Here is an 18,781-nt window from a genome sequence, read left to right on the forward strand (position 1 = left end):
CAGGGGGGACATGCCATACGTGCGGCGGTGCACCAATTTAATATATTAGGAGTTTTGACCCTGTCCGTACATATCAGTCAAACACAAGCCTAACAAGAGCCATGAGATTAAAAAAAAAAATCACTGGCCATCTGGTATCTAAGCTATTAATTTAAGAAATCAGCTCTGCATCACTGTGGTTCTATGCACTAAAATTTCTTCCATAAAGTTGAACCTATTTATTTAACCTTCCTCTTGTGTTAGCTTTCTGTTACTCTTTCTTATGTTAACGGGTCGGTTTTGACCCGTGTCTTAAATCACCCCTAAGATACCCTAAAAAACAGTTATTTATGATCCAATTTGTTTCTTACCTCTTAGTTACCTTGTTAGGGTTTCTCATCCATGGAAGGATTGATTTTAATATTTTTGTTGTGGCCCCCTGGGCCTTTCATTTGAGAGCATACCCTTCATTTTCAATATAAAAATATTGTCAAATGAACCTCAAGAGAATAATATAAACTTAAAAAAGTTTGTTATATTACCTGACTATTACTGAAGGGTTTTAGAACACATTTCTTAAATGTAAAAAAAAGTATACATATATATATATTTTATATTATTAACTCTAGTAACATCTATGGCAAGGGTCTCAAACTCGGCTGGGTATATGGGCCGCACATGGAAAAAATTTGAATTTGGGGGGCCGCATTCTTTGTTCAATGTGACATTTTTAGTGATACCATTTTTTTTGTATACACCTTTTGAACATTTTTGCAGTGTTTATTTTTTTATGGCTTGGGTCGTTATGGATGTGGCGATAATAAACGTGCACTTTTTTGTGTTTACTTTAGTTTACATATAAAACAGCATTTTTAGTGCCCAATATTTTTTCATGCTTTATTTTATTTTTTATTTTTTTTACAATTTTATTTCCCCCAATTGGCCACATACAGTAATATTGTCTTACAATTAGCATCATATAGTAATAATGGAAAACATCTTGTAGTAATGTTCCCCATCCAAGTCCCCATCTTGTACTAATGTGCCCCATCCAGGTCCCGATCCTGTGGCAATGTTCCCCATCCAGGTCCCCATCTTGTGGCTCTGGTCCCCATCTTGTGGCTCTGTGCCCCATCCAGGTCCCCATCTTGTGGCTCTGTGCCCCATCCAGGTCCCCATCCTGTGGCAACGTTCCCCATCCTGGCGCCCATCTTGTACTAATGTGCCCCATCCAGGTCGCCATCCTGTGGCAATGTTCCCCATCCAGGTCCCCATCTTGTGACTCTGGTCCCCATCTTGTGGCTCTGTGCCCCATCCAGGTCCCCATCTTGTGGCTATGTGCCCCATCCAGGTCCCCATCCTGTGGCAACGTTCCCCATCCTGGCGCCCATCTTGTACTAATGTGCCTCATCCAGGTCCCCATCTTGGGGCTATGTGCCCCATCCAGGTCCCCATCCTGTGGCAATGTTCCCCATCCAGGTCCCCTCTTGTAGCTATGTGCCCCATCCAGGTCCCCTCTTGTGGCTCTGTGCCCCATCCCGGTCCCCATGTTGTGGCTCTGTGCCCCCTGTGCTGTTCTTCACACACATAAAATAGAAAAAAAAAAAAGATGATTCTCACCTGTCCTCCGTTCCCTCGGCGTCCTTCCTGCAGATGTGGCCCGCAGGCACCACAGAGTCCGACCCCTTGACGATCCCGACCTGGTCCAGGAGGAGCCGCCGACAGCAGCGCTGCATTGCCGCACAGAGACTGTCTCCCAGCACAGCATTTTCAATGTCAGCCGCCGGCCAATCAGAGGCCAGCAGCTGACATCTGCATATGGCAATGACGTCATACTCGCTGCGCCGACACGCAGATATCAGCTGCTGGCCTCTGATTGGCCAGCGGCTGGCATTGGAAATGCAGTGCTGGGAAACAGTCTCTGTGTGGCAATTCAGCGCTGCTGTCGGCGGCTCCTCCTGGACCAGGTCGGGATCGTCAAGGGGTCTGTGCCTGCGGGCCGCATAAAGCAGCCTCAGGGGCCGCATGCGGCCCGCGGGCCGCGTGTTTGAGACCCCTGATCTATGGTGTTACGGGTCAATTTTGACCCATATCTAACTACTTTATGAAAAAGGCAAAAAACAGATTTTTTTTTTATAGAACTTTAATACAAATAAAAGATGAAAATTATATTAACATTAATAGCAATAATAATAAAAAGTAGCTTCAAAAGCAAATCAGCAGAAATCAAGTACTAGTTTTTAGATGTATTAGTATTTAGATGCATGTGTGGCAAAAAGTGACACTTTTTGTGTGTTCTTTGCAGAGGTATTTTTTGCAGCCGAAGCACGATGTGTTTGTCTTTCTGTCCTTATTGCTAGGGCAGTCCTGACACCTCTTTCTTTTAGAATCAGGTGGACTCACTGGGGTTGTGGCTGTTGTGGTTGATGTTGAGGCAGGCCTGATTGAGGAGGATGCTGGTGATGATCCTCTTTGTGTTGCTGTGGGTGTGGACGAAGCACTTGTTGAGCTCTGGAGTTGTCGGACCAAGGCTGCAGCGGCTGGGTCTCGGGGCACTCGTTCCCTTTGGTCAATGTGCGCCTTGACAAGGGATCTTCCTAGTTCCTCAAGAAACATCCTCCTCTTGTGTTTTTTCTTTGAATTCCATCCTTGGTGAATGTGGGTCCACAACACAAATGAATTGCATGCTGACACATCAAGGATGTTGTAAAATACAACCATTCGCTGGCAAGTGTAGGTGGCAGTCAGCTTGTCCAGGTTGTCCACTCCTCCTTTGTTTTTGTTATAGTCCAGGATGATTCTGGGCTTTTTGTCACTTCCTGATGACACAGCTGCATCTTTGTGAAGTGTGGACATCAGTACCACATTCCGTCGTTTTTTGGGGCAGTATGAAACAGCAGTGGTGGTGTCTGTAAAAACAAACTTTGAGGAAAGTGGAGCCCTGTCCTTCATCTGCAACAATTCAGCGGGCAGCTCAGGTTTGTTTTTTTTTCACTGTGCCCACCATGGTGATTTTCCTCCTGAGAAGTTCTTGTCCAAGGTCATAGCTGGTAAAAAAACTGTCACAAGTAATGTTGTGACCCTGCAGTCCAGTAGTCATATCGAGGACTACACGTTTTCCTTGTTTTTTTTCAGGGATGCCGCTTGCAGACTTGCCTGTGTAAATCTGTAGATTCCATGTGACGCGCCCCTGGGCCTACTTGGTGTAGCGTTGCGCACGCGGGGACTACCCGGAGCCGGGCCTGTTGGGGGTAGTAGTCTCGTGGCGGTGACCCGGTCCGTGCCCAGGGAGTCAAACTGTGTGGCTGAGTATTAGCAGTAGATGTTGGACGACTACGCCACCCGTTGAATGCAGCTATGGAGCTGCCGCTGCAGGGCAGACCGCTGAGGCCGGTGGAAGGATTGTGCAGCGTGGATGGTATAACCCCCAACGGGAGGGGTATGGCCTCAGGGCAGCCGACGTGGATGATGGGGGTAGCAGGAACCACTCAGAGACGATGCGGTGTAGTTCAGGGTCTTTACTGGTGATAAAGATAGACCCTCCCGGAGTACTGGCTAGCGATCGGGGCCTGGTCAGTCTTTGAGCAGATGGGATTTCCCCTGGCCAGGCGGAGTTGTAGGCCTCCCCAACTAATTGTACTCTTCTGGCTACCTTGCTAGAGGCGGGTAAAAGTAGCCCACGTCCCTGAGTGTACCGTGTGGTGCTCACCCGTATGGCCGGTGACTCGGGGCCTTCTAGTGGCTTCCGCTCCACGACGGCGGTGCTGGTCCCACGCGTGTGACCGTGCCTTCGGGTTTCTTGGCCAGAGGACCTGAAATCCCCTGCCGGTCGGTTTCTGCTGCTGGGTAAGGATTAGTCCCCACAGCCTCGGACTCCGGGTCCGGTGGTAACTCTTCAATCAGGGCGAGCTCTACAGCTGCCAGCCCCTGATTCCTTTTAGCACGACTTCCCCAGAGCTCCTGATCTCTCTTTCCTATAGCTGCTTCTCCTCTTCTCTCTCTACTCTTTTTCCTCTAACCCTGCCTCAGCCCCAGTTTTATATAGGGGAAGTTCTTCCCCTCCCAGGACTGGGCAGGAGGTGTGGCATGCATAGGATTCCTGACCAAGAGACCTCCCACCTGCTCTCAGACATAATATTGCTATTACTGTGGAAACCAGACCCCTGGGGTGCCACACATGCATAGCTAGTTTTTGCATCACAGGCTGCCCAAATTTTTATGCCGTATTTGCCTGGCTTACTTGGCATATATTGCCGGAAGGGGCATTTTCCGCGGAAAGGGAGAAAACGTTCGTCTACTGTCACCTCTGGCCCTGGGTTGAACATCAGTGGAAGGAGCTGCACCCATTTCTCCCAAACATCCCTGATGGGAGCAAGTTTGTCAGATTTTGTTCTGGTGTCTCTGTTGTCAAATCTGAGGACTCTTGATATCATTTGAAAATTTTGAAGTGACATTGTTGCCCGGAAAATATTCCTGCCTGTCGATGCGTCCCAGAGACTATCAGTGGCCTCATTGCAGGATTTGTACACTCCAGCAAGGAGAAGAACACCAATGTAGACATCCAGGACATCATCATGAAGGTCATTCCACATGTTGCCGTGGACTTTTTTTCCTTCAAGGTTTGTCATAGCTATAATGACTTTTTTTTATTGACAATGGCATAAACAGATCAAAACATGACTTGATGTCACTTACTCTTGTCACAGCAAACCTTGTGATCCCAGGGGTAATTTTTAGGACATTTGCAGCATCTGCCCTGCCATGTACATCTGGAGGTACTGAGCTCCAACTGATCTTGCCACTTTTGGATTTGAATCTTTCAGCGGGAGCAGCTTCAGCACCAGTGACCTCCTCATCAGACTGATCAGAACTGTCTGTGTCTTCCGGTTGATACTCCACATCATCTTCCTCCTCAGAAACCTGTTCATCTGTATCAGTTTGCTGCTGTGTGTCCTCTGATTCATTATCATCTAAGATATAATCCAGAATTTGGCTTACATCAAATCATCTCCTCATTGTTGCATGTGTAAACTGGAGATGTATACTCCGCAAAATACCAACTCTAAAGGCCCTGTCACACATAACGAGATCGTTGATACGTCATGGGTTTTGTGACGCAATAGCGACATCGCTAGTGATCTCGCTACGTTTGACAGGTAGCAACGATCAGGCCCCTGCTGTGAGATCGTTGATCGTTACAAAGCTTCCTGGACCATTCCTGGGTCGTTGCACTCCCGTTGGGCAGTGTGCATCGCTGTATTTGACACCTAGCCAACGACCTCGTCAGCGATTCAGAACTGAGACACGTAGGCGTGCATAAATTGGACTTTTCTGCGCCCCTCGTCCCCGATTGGTGGTCGCTACAGCGTTCTCATTTCCGGCCGCGCATAAAGAAGGCAACAGAATAGCGATTCCGTCCTTTGTTTCTGACCTCGTGCTTGATTGCAGATCCTAGCAGAGTTCTCCGGCCTGTTAATATCCGTTCATTGGACTAGTGCTGATTTTTGCGGATCATTGTAGCGTTCTCCAGCTGTGACTCCGCTTTGAACAAATCAGGCATCTTTAGTGAGGTAGGTATTGTTTGAGGTCTCAAATGCGTTTCCATTTTTTATTCTTTTATCGCACATTTACCAATTATCTGTTATCTTTGCTCTTCAGGGAGGGAGGGCTTGGCTTCTATCTGTATATATATATATATATATATATATATATATATATATATATATAATATATGCTTTTGCATGGACAGATATTTTAGGGGTCTCGTGCACACGCACCCACACAGCACGTTTTCTGTCATGCTCACTAACAGAATGGAATGTGGTTTTCCATGATATTTTTTATATACAGTTTCAATACTTGTGTTAATTGTTTTGTTGAAAGTGTTCTCATCTTTTCATGTTATGTTTGCAGTTTGCACATCATGGACGACGGGCAGTGTGCTATTGTGGTTGCTGCATTGCTGGTTGAGGAAGCTCGGCGTCAAGATGAGGCACGAGAGCTACAGAGGCGTTCCAAACGAAAGCATCGCATGTGGACCAGAGAGTGGCTGCAGAAGAGGTCTGAATTGTCCCACATGCAACTTGTAAGAGAGCTTCAGGAGAAGAATCCTCATGATTTCCGCAACTATCTGAGGATGTCAGAGGAATCTTTTAAAGAGTTACTGGAACGAGTTACGCCACGTATTCAATGGAAGGATACAGCGATGCGTGCTGCCATTCCGGCAGATGAAAGATTGGCAGTCACACTGAGATTCCTGGCCACCGGACGCTCACTCCAAGACTTGCATTTTTCTGCAGCCATTTCAAGGCCCATGCTCAGTGTTCTAATCCCGGAGACATGTAATGCAATTTACCACAGTCTACGTAGTTACATACAGTTTCCCAACACGGAGGAGGAATGGAAAAAGATTGCCTCTGATTTTGAGCAGCTGTGGCAGTTCCCTAACTGTGGTGGGGCTTTGGACGGGAAACATGTCCGAATCACTCAGCCACCAAATAGCGGATCCTATTTTTATAATTACCGTATATTCCGGCGTATAAGACGACTTTTGAAGACTGAAAAATCTTCTGTCTAGTCTGGGGTCGTCTTATACGCCGGTAATGCTTTTGAACTTTCAGAAATTGACATGCGGGGATACTCTGGGGGTGTTAATAAGCTGCCGTGGCCGTATCCCTGCCATGTCGGAGTTAATATAAGGTGGAGGGAGTTAAAATACGGCGGCGGTAGGTCCAGACAGTCAGCGCTTCTGTGCTGAAACTGACACATCGCTGCGTATTCCCAGCTCCGGACACAGCGCAGGGCTTCTGTGCCGACAGCTTTCACTTGTCACAGAAGCGCTGCGCTGTGTCCGGAGCAGGGAAGTTCGCATCGCTTCTGTGACAATATATGAAAAGCCGGCAATTCAGCAGCGGCATAAGCCGGCACCCGACAATTTAGAATAGAAAGAATAGAGCTTCACACATAGATTAGATAGATAGAAACATGTCAGTCACATATATATGAAGTACAGTGACAGTATTGCTTACTGTACTTGTCATTTAGTGTAAAGGATTTATTAAAACAAATAATAGTGTTTTCATGCACCGTCTCTTTAAAAAAGCCGGCCGGCATTTCAGCATCTGTACCCGACAATTTATAACAGACAGAATAGAGCATCACACATAGATTAGATAGATAGAAACATGTCAGTCACATATATATGAAGTACAGTGACAGTGTTGGTTACTGTACTTGTCATCTAGTGTTAAAATAACGGATTTATTTAAAAAAAAATTGGCGTGGGGTTCCCCTTAATTTTAGTCTCTAGCGGAGGTTAAGCAGACAGCTGGGGCAGATGTTTGAAGCCTGGGAAGGGGGTAATACCCACGGAGCTTCCCAGGCTACTAATATCAGCCCCCAGCTGAATACATAGCCTTTACTAGCTATTAAAATGGGGGATCCCCCCAAAAAAATGACGTGGGGTCCCCCCTAATTTAATAGCTAGCAAAGGCTAGGCAGACAGCTGGGGGCTGATATTAATAGCCCAGGAAGGGAGCCATGAATATTGGCCCCCTCCCAGGCTAGAAACACCAGCCGTCAGCCGCCCCAGAAATGGCGCATTCATAGGATGCGCCAATTCTGGCACTTAGCCTCGCTCTTCCACGCTGCCCTGGTGCGGTGGCAGGGGGTAATAGGGCTGGGGTTGATGTCAGCTTATAATGCCAGCTGACATCAAGCCCAGGTTAGTAATGGAGAGGCGTCTATAAGACACCCCCATTACTAACCCCATAGTAAAAGTTAAAAAAAACACAAACACCCAAAATAAAGTCCTTTAATTGAAATAAACACACAATTCTTTATTGTTCTAAATTAAACCATACTTACCGTCACGCCCATTCCAGCTGAAGCCAACGATCTCCTGCAATAAAAGTAAAATAATAAAGCAACCTCATCCTTACCTTTCCATGGTTCCCAGGACAGCTCCAGCTCTGCTACATCGAGATGACAGGCTGGACCGCAGCAGAACGCTGCCATCCAGCCTGTCATCCCACAGACACTGAGAAGCGCAGGCATGCTTGCGCTCCTCAGTGTCTCGCTGTGACGGCATCCAGATGAGCCGACAATGAACTCAGCTCACCTCCTGGACGTCCGTCACTGACAGCGTGGGAAACTTCTACTGCGCATGCGGGGAGCAGGAGAATTTTCCCACGCTGTCAGTGACGTGCATGAGGTGAGCCGAGTTCATTGGACATGATCTCGGCTCATCTGGATGCCGTCACAGTCAGACACTGAGGAGCACAAGCATGCCTGCGCTTCTCAGTGTCTGCCGCATGGCAAGCTGAACGGCAGCGTTCTGCTGCGGTGCAGCCTGTCATGTGAATGTAGCAGAGCTGGACCGGTCCTGGGAACCATGGAGAGGTAAGGATGAGGTTGCTTTATTATTTTACTTTTATTGCAGGAGATCGTTGGCTTCAGCTGGAATGGGCGTGATGGTAAGTATGGTTTAATTTAGAACAATAAAGGATTGTGTCTTTATTTCAATTAAAGGACTTTATTCTGGGTGTTTGTGTTTTTTTTAATTACTTTACTAGAAATTCATGGCAGTCATGTCTAATATTGGCGTGACCCCATGAATTTCGGGCTTAGGGCCAGCTGATAATGCCAAGCTGGCCTTAACCCCTTTATTACCCAGTGAGCCACCGCACCAGGGCCCTGGATGAGTTGGGTACAGCGCCAGAAGATGGCGCTTCTATGAACGCGCCATTTTCCGGGGTGGCTGCGGACTGCAATTTGCAGCGGGGGGGGGGGCCCAGAAAGCTTGGGCCTCCCTGCGCTGCAGATTCCAGCCCCCAGCTGCCTAGTTGTACCTGGCTGGACACAAAAATAGGGCGAAGCCCCACGTCTTTTTTTTTTTAATTATTTCATGAAATAATTTAAAAAAAAAGGGCTTCCCTATATTGTTGTGTCCGGCCAGGTACAAATAGGCAGCTGGTGGTTGGGTGCAGCCCGTTCCTGCCTGCTGTACCTGGCTGGACACAAAAATATGGCGAAGCCCACGTCAACATTTTTGGGAAAAATTAATTACAAAATTAATAATAATTTAGGGACTGCATCTTTATTAACCCCTCAATTGTCATTTAGTGTTAAAATAAAGGATTTTTTAAAAAGAAAATTGGCGTGGGATCCACCATCATTATAGTCTCTAGCGGAGGTTAAGCAGACGGCTGGGGCAGATGTTTGAAGTCTGGGAAGGGGGTAATACCCACGGAGCTTCCCAGGCTACTAATATCAGCCCCCAGCTGAATACCTAGCCTTTACTAGCTATTAGAATGGGGGACCCCCCCAAAAAATGACGTGGGGTCCCCCCTATTTTAATATGTTTATGAGTGACAGTTTTCCTGCTATATATCTGCATGTCATAAGAATTTAAATTAAAAAAGGACCATGTTAAATTCAAATCTGTTTTTTTTTAATTTTTACCGGTGTTTGGTATGCGTTGGAAAAGGGGTAGTCTTATACGGTGAATATATCCTAAACTCTATATTTTAACAGGAAAGTAGGGGGGTCGTCTTATACACCAGGTCGTCTTATACGCCGGAATATACGGTATAAGGGATATTTCAGCATCATCATGATGGCCCTTGTTAACGCCAATTACGAATTTATAAATGTAGATGTTGGCATGAATGGCAAGGTTTCTGATGGTGGTGTTTTAGAGCACACACTTTTTGGAGAGCGATTGGACAACTGTGACCTACACTTGCCTCCCAACTCAGAGACTACAGGTAAGCTTAATTTTGTTTTTGTCGGCGATGAAGCCTTCCCACTTCATCCCAATCTTATTAAACCGTTCCCCCAAAAAAGTCTTACCCAGGAAAGAAGAATTTTCAATTATCGTTTGTCAAGGGCACGTCGTGTTGTCGAAAATGCCTTCGGCATCATGGCCAACCGCTTCAGAGTTTTTCACACACCAATTAACATGAAGCTTACATCAATAGACTCTGTTGTTTTGGCCTGTTGCACGCTTCACAACTTTCTTCGTCGACGTGATGCAATTACGTACTGTCCGCCTGGCTTCGTGGACCTAGCCAATGGGGAAGTGGAGCTCGGAGAATGGTGTGCAAACGATCCTGCAATTGTAGGCCTTCAACCAGTGGGATATGGCAGAAAAACCCATGATGCGAAGACCAGCCGCGACAACTACTGCCAGTATTTTAACGGTCCTGGTGCTGTTACTTGGCAGCATCAGAACTTATAGTGGGCAACTACTGACAATTATACACTACTTTCAGTTTTGTATTGATTTGTGTAATAAACTGTGTTTAACTTTGCAAAAGCTTTGTTTCTCATTGTTTCAGTAGTAAGGGCCCGTATATACATACATGTACTACTCCAGGGGCGTACATAGGAATCATGGGAGCCCATAGCAGAAGTTATAATTGGGACCCCCCCACAAAAAAAAAAAAGAAAGTAAATAATTGTTGGGGACACAGAAGAGCAGATCTCACAACCTTGCAGCCTTTGCATAGCAACTTTCTTCCTTTCTGAACTCCTAGATTCCTCTTTCATAGCCCCATAAAAATGTGATGCCAACAAAAGTGTCCCCCTTAACACAGTATGATACCCCGATGGTGAATTCCTCCTTTTTAGCCTCCACATGCACAGTGTAATGACCCTAATGTATCACATGAGCCATGTATGAGGGAGTTGGAGTCGTGGAGTCGGAGTCATGGAAATTGAGGAGTCGGTTTGGCTTACCGACTCCACAGCCCTGTATACCAGGATGGGAGAGCATATACATATGCATACATATACATAATGCACTCGTTGTGGTCCTCCACACAGTATAATGCAGCCCCCCATAGGGTAAAAGGCAGCCCCAGTCCTCCAGTATTATCAGTACTGACTGATTTACAAAAATATATAAATACATACTTACCACTCCTTATTCCCTGCTGCTTCAGTCTCTGCAGCCTGTCTCTCTCATCACGACAGCAGCTGGCAGCTCCACTGTCTGACACAGCGTGGCGCATCGTAGCAGCGTTGCCGCTGTTTGATTAACCGCCACCAACCAGCACTGTACTCAGTAATGGCTGCGTGTAGTGTGCTGTGCGGCTGTGTCTTGTAATAATGCCGCAGCAGGGCCGACTCAAGCACAATTAAAGGCGCGGCCATGTCTGAACACAGTGGCAGTGGGCGGCAGCGGCAATCAAACAGCAGAGCGTGGGGTACAGAATGGGGGAGACTGCTATGGGGTCCGCCGGCTCACGGGCCCCCTACGGCCACGGGCCCCATAGCAGTTATGTGGCCTGCCACCAATGGTGGTACGCCACTGTTGTACTCATATGTATACATATACATCCATATACACATACATATTCAGATACATAAAAATCTACACCCATATCCACACTTATATACAAATAACTAGATATACACACACACATACTCACAGACACAAAAGTATGCATACCTACATAAAAATATAGATACTTATCTGTACTTAAAACCACCTAGACACCAGTGTTCCTGTGTGACCTTCAGACTGGAGACACTGCTGCGTTCTACAGATGACGCATTATCAATGCAGCGTCTCCAGTCTGACAGATGATAATAATTCAGGTCGCAGTAGCGTTCTCTAATAAACCGGCGCTTTATGGGCGACGTTGATGCGTCGTGGGCGTGGTTACCGACGTTGATGCATCGTGGGCGGGTCTAACGACGTAGTTGCGGCCTAGCTCATTAACAGCAATATGGCACCCAGGGTAAGAGCATCTCCTTGGGGTGATGCTGAGGTGCGCTATCTTGTGGAGCAGCTGGATGCACTGGATTATGAGTGCCTTGTGCACTCTGAACATCCAGTGCTCCATAAACGGGCGGTGCTGCAGAGGATCGGTCGGGGCCTGGTCCGGAGATTTGGGGTGCAGCGCTCTGCTACCCAAATCAGAAAAAAGCTGGCGGACCTGAAGTATAGGTCTGCCGACCGTATCGTCAGCATCCGGTCACAGACTGCCCCATCGTGGTGAGTGTTTTTAAAATATGCTAGCACAATATATGGCAGCACATTAGTTACAACTGCAATTACCTTAGGTATCTAATGTTATTTGTTTTCCAGCACCTGCAGCCCCAGAGCCCCCGCGGGAGTCACCTGCAGCCCCGGAGCCCCAGCAGCACTCATCTACAGGCTCGCCAGCATCACTCCGTGATATAGGTGCAGCTTCATCTTACGGTAATGCTTTCACATAAAATACGGTCCATACAACTTAGAAAGTATAGGGCTGTCATGTACTATGAAGTGTTGTGTCTTTCCCTAGCCGGTGATGCCAGGGGATCCGGGTGGTCACTCAGCTCGTCATCATCCGAGCAAACCGAAAACCGTGTTAAATACCAAACATGTACCTGATAGGCTGTGTGCCCACGATGCGTTTTTTAAGGCGTTTCTGCAGCGTTTTTGCAGCTGTGGAAACGCATTAAAAGCGCATGGTAGAAGGTCTGCCATGTTCCCCAATGATAATCCGTATGTGCTGTGCACATGCTGCAGAAATTTCCGCTGCAGATTATCATTGCGGGAAAAAACGCAGCACTACCAATTATTTTGCAGAAGGGTTTTTTTTTGTGCCGCCATTGACTTGCATTATAATGCGCCAATTCCGCAATACTGCATCTGTACTTGCGTAATTAGCGCGTTCTAATGTGCGGATGGTACCCGGGTGTGGTGCATCGTGGGCACATAGCCTTAATTTGATGAATGTACAGAATTATTGGACTTAAGTTTAACAATTACCTCCGTAGAAATCCCAACATTACAAGATCTCCTGGCGTCACAACGGAGACTGAGTGAAGAGATCCACCAGCTCGGAGTGACGCTGGCAAGATTTGTGGCAGCCCATGAGAGTCGCGGCAGCCAATAATTTTTTTTTTGTTATGTTGTTGATATTTTTTGGTTTGTTATATTTTTTCTATTTTTATAAAAAAAAAAGTTAAAGTTTATATCCACTGTTGTCTACACTTTGTTACAAACAAACAAGATGTTTCATCACTCACACCCATTATATGTATGCATCTGTATAGATCAGAGGTCTCAAACACGCATCCCGCGGGCCGCATGCGGACCCTCCGGCTGCTTCATGCGTCCCAGCGCAGCGGCGTATGACGTCACTGCCATGCGCAGATGTCAGCTGCTGGCCTCTGATAGGCCGGCGGCTGGCACTGGTGTTGCTGTGCAGAGAGCCGGTCTCCGCACAGCAATACTCTGCACTACAGCGCTGATGTCGGCGGCTGCTGGAGAGTGCCGCGATACTTACGGGGTCTGTGCCTGCGGGCTAATTTAGGTTATCAGCTGATGTTGTGCGGGGGCAGGAAAGCCAACTCCGAATACTGTCTGCTGAGTTGTGTATCTAATCCTATCCTGTGTGATACTGTCTGCTGAGTTGTGTATCTAATCCTATCCTGTGTGATACTGCCTGCTGAGTTGTGTATCTAATCCTATCCTGTGTGATACTGCCTGAAGAGTTGTGTATCTAATCCTATCCTGTGTGATACTGCCTGACGAGTTGTGTATCTAATCCTATCCTGTGTGATACTGCCTGACGAGTTGTGTATCTAATCCTATCCTGTGTGATACTGCCTGACGAGTTGTGTATCTAATCCTATCCTGTGTGATACTGCCTGACGAGTTGTGTATCTAATCCTATCCTGTGTGATACTGCCTGACGAGTTGTGTATCTAATCCTATCCTGTGTGATACTGCCTGACGAGTTGTGTATCTAATCCTATCCTGTGTGATACTGCCTGCTGAGTTGTGTATCTAATCCTATCCTGTGTGATACTGTCTGAAGAGCTGTGTATCTAATCCTATCCTTTGTGATACTGCCTGCAGAGCTGTGTATCTAATCCTATCCTGTGTGATACTGTCTGAAGAGCTGTGTATCTAATCCTATCCTTTGTGATACTGCCTGAAGAGCTGTGTATCTAATCCTATCCTGTGTGATATTGCCTGACGAGCAGGGAGGGGGCAGGAAAGCCGACTCCAAAGTCGGCTTTCACACCCTCCTGCTTATTGATGTTATCAGCTGAAGTTGTGTGGGGGCAGGAAAGCCGTCTGAAGTTGGCTTTCACAGATGCCAGCTAATAGAAGAGGAAAGAAGAGGAAAGAAGAGGAAAGAAGAGGAAAGAAGAGGAAAGAAGAGGAAAGAAGAGGAACATAGTATGAAAAGTTGAAGGAAGACCTAACATGTTGATCCAGAGGAAGGCAAAAAAAAAAAACATGCTCCGTTTCGGGGAAAAAAATTCCTTCCTGACTCCACATACGGCAATCAGACTAGTTCCCTGGATCAACGCCCTATCAAGAATCTAGTATATACAACCTATAATCAGAGTCAGACTCATGGTGCATGGTATGGCAGATCATTGCCATACAGTGCACAATGACTATGACCCCAAAGACTAAAACAAGGGAAGTAGGAAGAGGAGGGGAAGAAGACCAGCTGTGAAGAAGACCAGAGGACACAGGGAGAAGACAGAAGACAGGTGATAAAGCCTGGAGCCGGAAGAGGAGAAGGGGAGGAGGTGATCACCAGTGGAGAGCAGGGATGGGAATGGAGGGGAGGGAACGGAGATTGGGAAGGGATCGGAGGGCAGGGGTGAGGGGTCCCACCCTCGGGAAGAGGTAAAGCAGAAAATAAGACAACAAAAAAACATTTTTATTTCAATCAGGGTGAGATCAGAGGGCAGGGGTAAAGTTAAAAAAGAGGACAATAAAACATTTTTTTTATAAACAAACAAAAATGTGAAGAATTTTAACAATTTAAATAAGTATTAAATTAACAATATTTACAAAATGATAACAAAAATTTAAATGAAACATCACTACAGTTCTTCGTATCGATTGCCTGTATTTGTGTATCCATGCCTGGGGGAAACAAAAGAATCAGAACACATGGGATACTGTGGGGGGGGGGGGGGCAAGGCTTTGTGGATGCCGGATCCTCTGCACTGGTGTGCTGCGAAGTGGGTCCGGCATATGGGTCCAAGAATGTTGTTGAAAATGGCCAGGGTTGATCAGAGTATGTACAATAGAAGTTTCATTAAGTTCACCGGCTGCCGCTTTATTTAAAGTCTCAAACATGACCCTTTCTGCGTGCGCCCTCTGTCGGTCATCCAGCCTCTGTAGTCTCTCGCCAGCAAATGTTGCAAAGTTGTCCCGCTTGGCCTGGGTCTGCAGCAGTAGAATCTTGTTCGCCAGAGATATTAGATCTGGCGATGGCGGCAAGCTGGCCTTTCTTTTCCTTGATTTTCTTTGGTGCCGAGGCACAAGGTCTTCACTTGTAGAGGCCATAGGGTCTTCATTCGCCGATGCCATAGGTTCCTCATTCCTTGACAGCACACTCGCCTCCTCCATACCACCTTCCGTAGCCGGGATGTCGTCATCTTGCCGATGGTGCTGTGGGAACACAAAATTAAAGTTAAGATTTGGTTACAACATCCAGCAGGTATGTTATGACCAGCATGGGTACACGTGCACTTAAAAACAAATATGAGGGGCGGCTAAACTATGGCATGTACATTGAAAGTATAAATGCTATTTACAGGGAAGCAAAGAAGGTACTTACATCTTCAACAGGGGAGTCAGTCCGGATGTCGGGGTCTTCTTCCGGGGTCGGCCGCATCGTACACGCCATTTGCCGAGGTAGCTCCTGGTCACGGGTGAAGGCAAGCAAGTCATAATACCATAATGTCGGCACATAAACCTCATCTGTGCCGGTACCCGACTTCTTTGACTTCTCCACCCGGTTGAGTTCTTTCTTATATACGGTGTGTAGACCCTGGATCTTTCTCTTCACCAGCTCTTCATCCACCTTCTCGTTGGGGCCATGCCTTTTAAAGAGGGCAATCAATTGCTGGTATGCCTCCCTCTTTTTCTCTCTATTGCAGTAGTCTGTTGATTTTATTTGCCAAAGGCACGGCAGGGAGCGGTAGAGGTCAATCATTTCCCTCACAAACTCTTCACTTTTGAAAGCCATCTGAAAAAGGATAGCATACAATGAGCATACATGAAACATTTTAAAACATAGTAAAAAATACTGCACACCATTTGTTGACTCCCTTAAAAATGGCCTCCAATGCATAAGCAAATGTATACTTGTTGGGTGTGGCAAAAATCCACTAAAATAACTTACCGTGTAAACAAAGCAATATAGCTGCCTGAAGAACCCAAAAATCGATGTTGAGTCACAGCTGAAGAAAATCCACAAATGAATGGAATCACAGCCGTAGAACGCTACTAGGATCCAAAAATCAGGACGCTGACAAGGCTTCAACAAATCCCAGATGGACGAATCTTGCCCGGAGAGCACTGCTACGATCCAAAAGCAGAGCGCAGATAGGAACAAAGGAACGGAATTGCTGCAACGTCGCCTTATTTTAAACCTGCCGCCAATCAGAACGCAGTAGCGTCTACCAATCGGAGATGAGTGGGCGCGGAAAGGTAATTTTATGCACACCTTTGTGACACAGTACAGTCCCTATCGAAATGTGGATCGATGAAATAGCTGCTGTGTGAAAGCGCCCCAACGACCAACGAGATCGTTAGTTAGATCGCTGGGGCGGCCGAAATTGTTGGCAAGTTCTGCATGTTTGACGGCTCCCCAACGATCTCTCCAGCGATCTCAAAACCGTGACGTAGTAACGATCTCGCTAGCGATCTCGTTATGTGTGACAGGGCCTTAAGCTGATTTGGCCATACATGCCTGGACATGTCCCTAACTCAAGTTGTTGGAGGTAGAGTTGGCTGTGGGCTGTTGGTTTATATTGTGTTTATGAGTTCAGTTTTGGGACTTATTATTGTTTTTTTACTCTTATATTAGACCTGGGTCGAAATTGACCCCAACAACACAAATGTTATAATTTTAATAAGAGCATTTTTACAATTAAGTAAAATAGTTTTATTTATTGTATTTTGTTTAAAAATAAATTCCTGAAAAAGTCTAAAAGTCTTGATGCAATAAACAAATGTATGTAGAATTTGTATGCATTTAAAACCTAAAACGGGTCGGTCACGACCCTAACACAAGAGGAAGATTAAGCTAATTCTTGTCTGCTCAAGTACTTCTGTACACAGGACGAGCATACTGAGGTTTTTGCAGTCCAGAAGTCTGCACACAGTCATGTGAATGTTGCTGAAAGGGGTTGTTCCCTTTCAATTAAATTTCTACTTTGACTGCAGCCAGCTATAAAACCTAACCACACTGAACCCCCCTGCCCCTGGTCAAATGGTGAGTCTCTGTCACTGTTCCTGGTGTCTGGCAATGGCTGAAGCTCTGATGTCATGTTGATAGTGCGGCAGCCAACTAGTGTGCTCAAGCGGGCATTCCCATGTAGAAGGTATGCCTCGTTCAGAACTGCTAAGGTCACTGATTGTCTGCTGTATTGTCGACATGACTTCAGCGCCACAGCCAATGCCAGACATCAGGAACAGTGACAGAGACTCGCCAGTGGACCCAGAGAAAGTGCGTACAGCACGCTTTTGTGTTTTTATAGCAAATTGCAACCAGGGGAGAAATATAATGAAAGGGAACAACCCCTTTAACATACATTCCATGAAAATATATATATTTTTTGTGTTCGCAAAACAGATAGCAAATGAGTGGCTTCTACGTGTATTCTGCTTTTGTCTCCTCACTCCCCCAGGCTTAATTGACTCTAATTGCCATGCCTGATCTGCAAAAATAGACCATAGTAGGATATGCAGTGTGCTTTTCTCAGATCAGACACATAAATCCATGAAAAAAACAACAACGTGTGAATATCCCCAATTCAGTTTTAATACAGACAGTGCACAGATGAAAAAAATTTGTACATAAGTCCTTATTCATTTTAAAATCCTTCTCCATTATGATTGCATGTGTTCACAAGGTTTTCAGGGATGCCTTATCCACCTAGTATTTTGTATTGAATTTATCAAGGCTTATTATAATTTTTTTTCTCTTGTCTGACTTCAGGGAAATGGCACTTTTTGCAGAATCTGCAACGTTCAGAAAGTTGTCTAGGTAAAGTTTAAACAAGTCATTGCAGGGCAGTATTCTATAAATGAAGAACCTGGGCTGAATCTGTCTCTATGGCAAACTGCAATGAAGAAATGTTAATGGCCATACAACAATATGGATCTTTTATTTCAAAGGTGTACATTACCACATTATTTTTAAGCTGTTGCAAATTTTAAAGACTCCATTCTGAATTTTCTTTACTTTAGATTAAATTATGGCCTTAGCCAAATTAACCCATTTGTTGTGATCACAAGTAAGCTTAAATAATGGCCTCATCATTGGTTTAAGGCCACATTCACACATTCTGTATTTGGTCAGTATTTTACATCAGTATTTGTAAGATAAAAACAGAAGTGGGTGAAATATGCACATGCTACTATTGGAGTTTTACTCTGTTTGTTCCACTCCGGATTTTGGCTTACAGATACTGATGTATAATATCAACCAATACTAAAAGTGTGAACGTGGCCTAAAAGAGGGATTAGAACTAGCACATGGAAACCTTCCCATATTTTTGATCTTAGTGGTTGTCAAGGCTATGTTGTGATCAGGGACCTCTGAAAAGGAATAGATGAGAATTCCATTTTACATTTATTTTGACCAATGGCTAGATATGCAAATTGCCTCTTCATATTTCATTTCCCAGAGAAGCATTGCAAGGCTTAAAAGTCTCCTCACATTCGCATACAAGGCTTGGAATGTCACTCTCCACAAGGAGAAACATTACCCTATGGACCACTAGAAAACTCTTGTTTAGTGTTCATCTCCTGTCCCCA

This window comes from Phyllobates terribilis, unplaced genomic scaffold (genome assembly GCF_046119375.1).
Source record: "Phyllobates terribilis strain yellow unplaced genomic scaffold, ASM4611937v1 Scaffold_1__5_contigs__length_1240528914, whole genome shotgun sequence".
NCBI lineage: Eukaryota > Metazoa > Chordata > Amphibia > Anura > Dendrobatidae > Phyllobates > Phyllobates terribilis.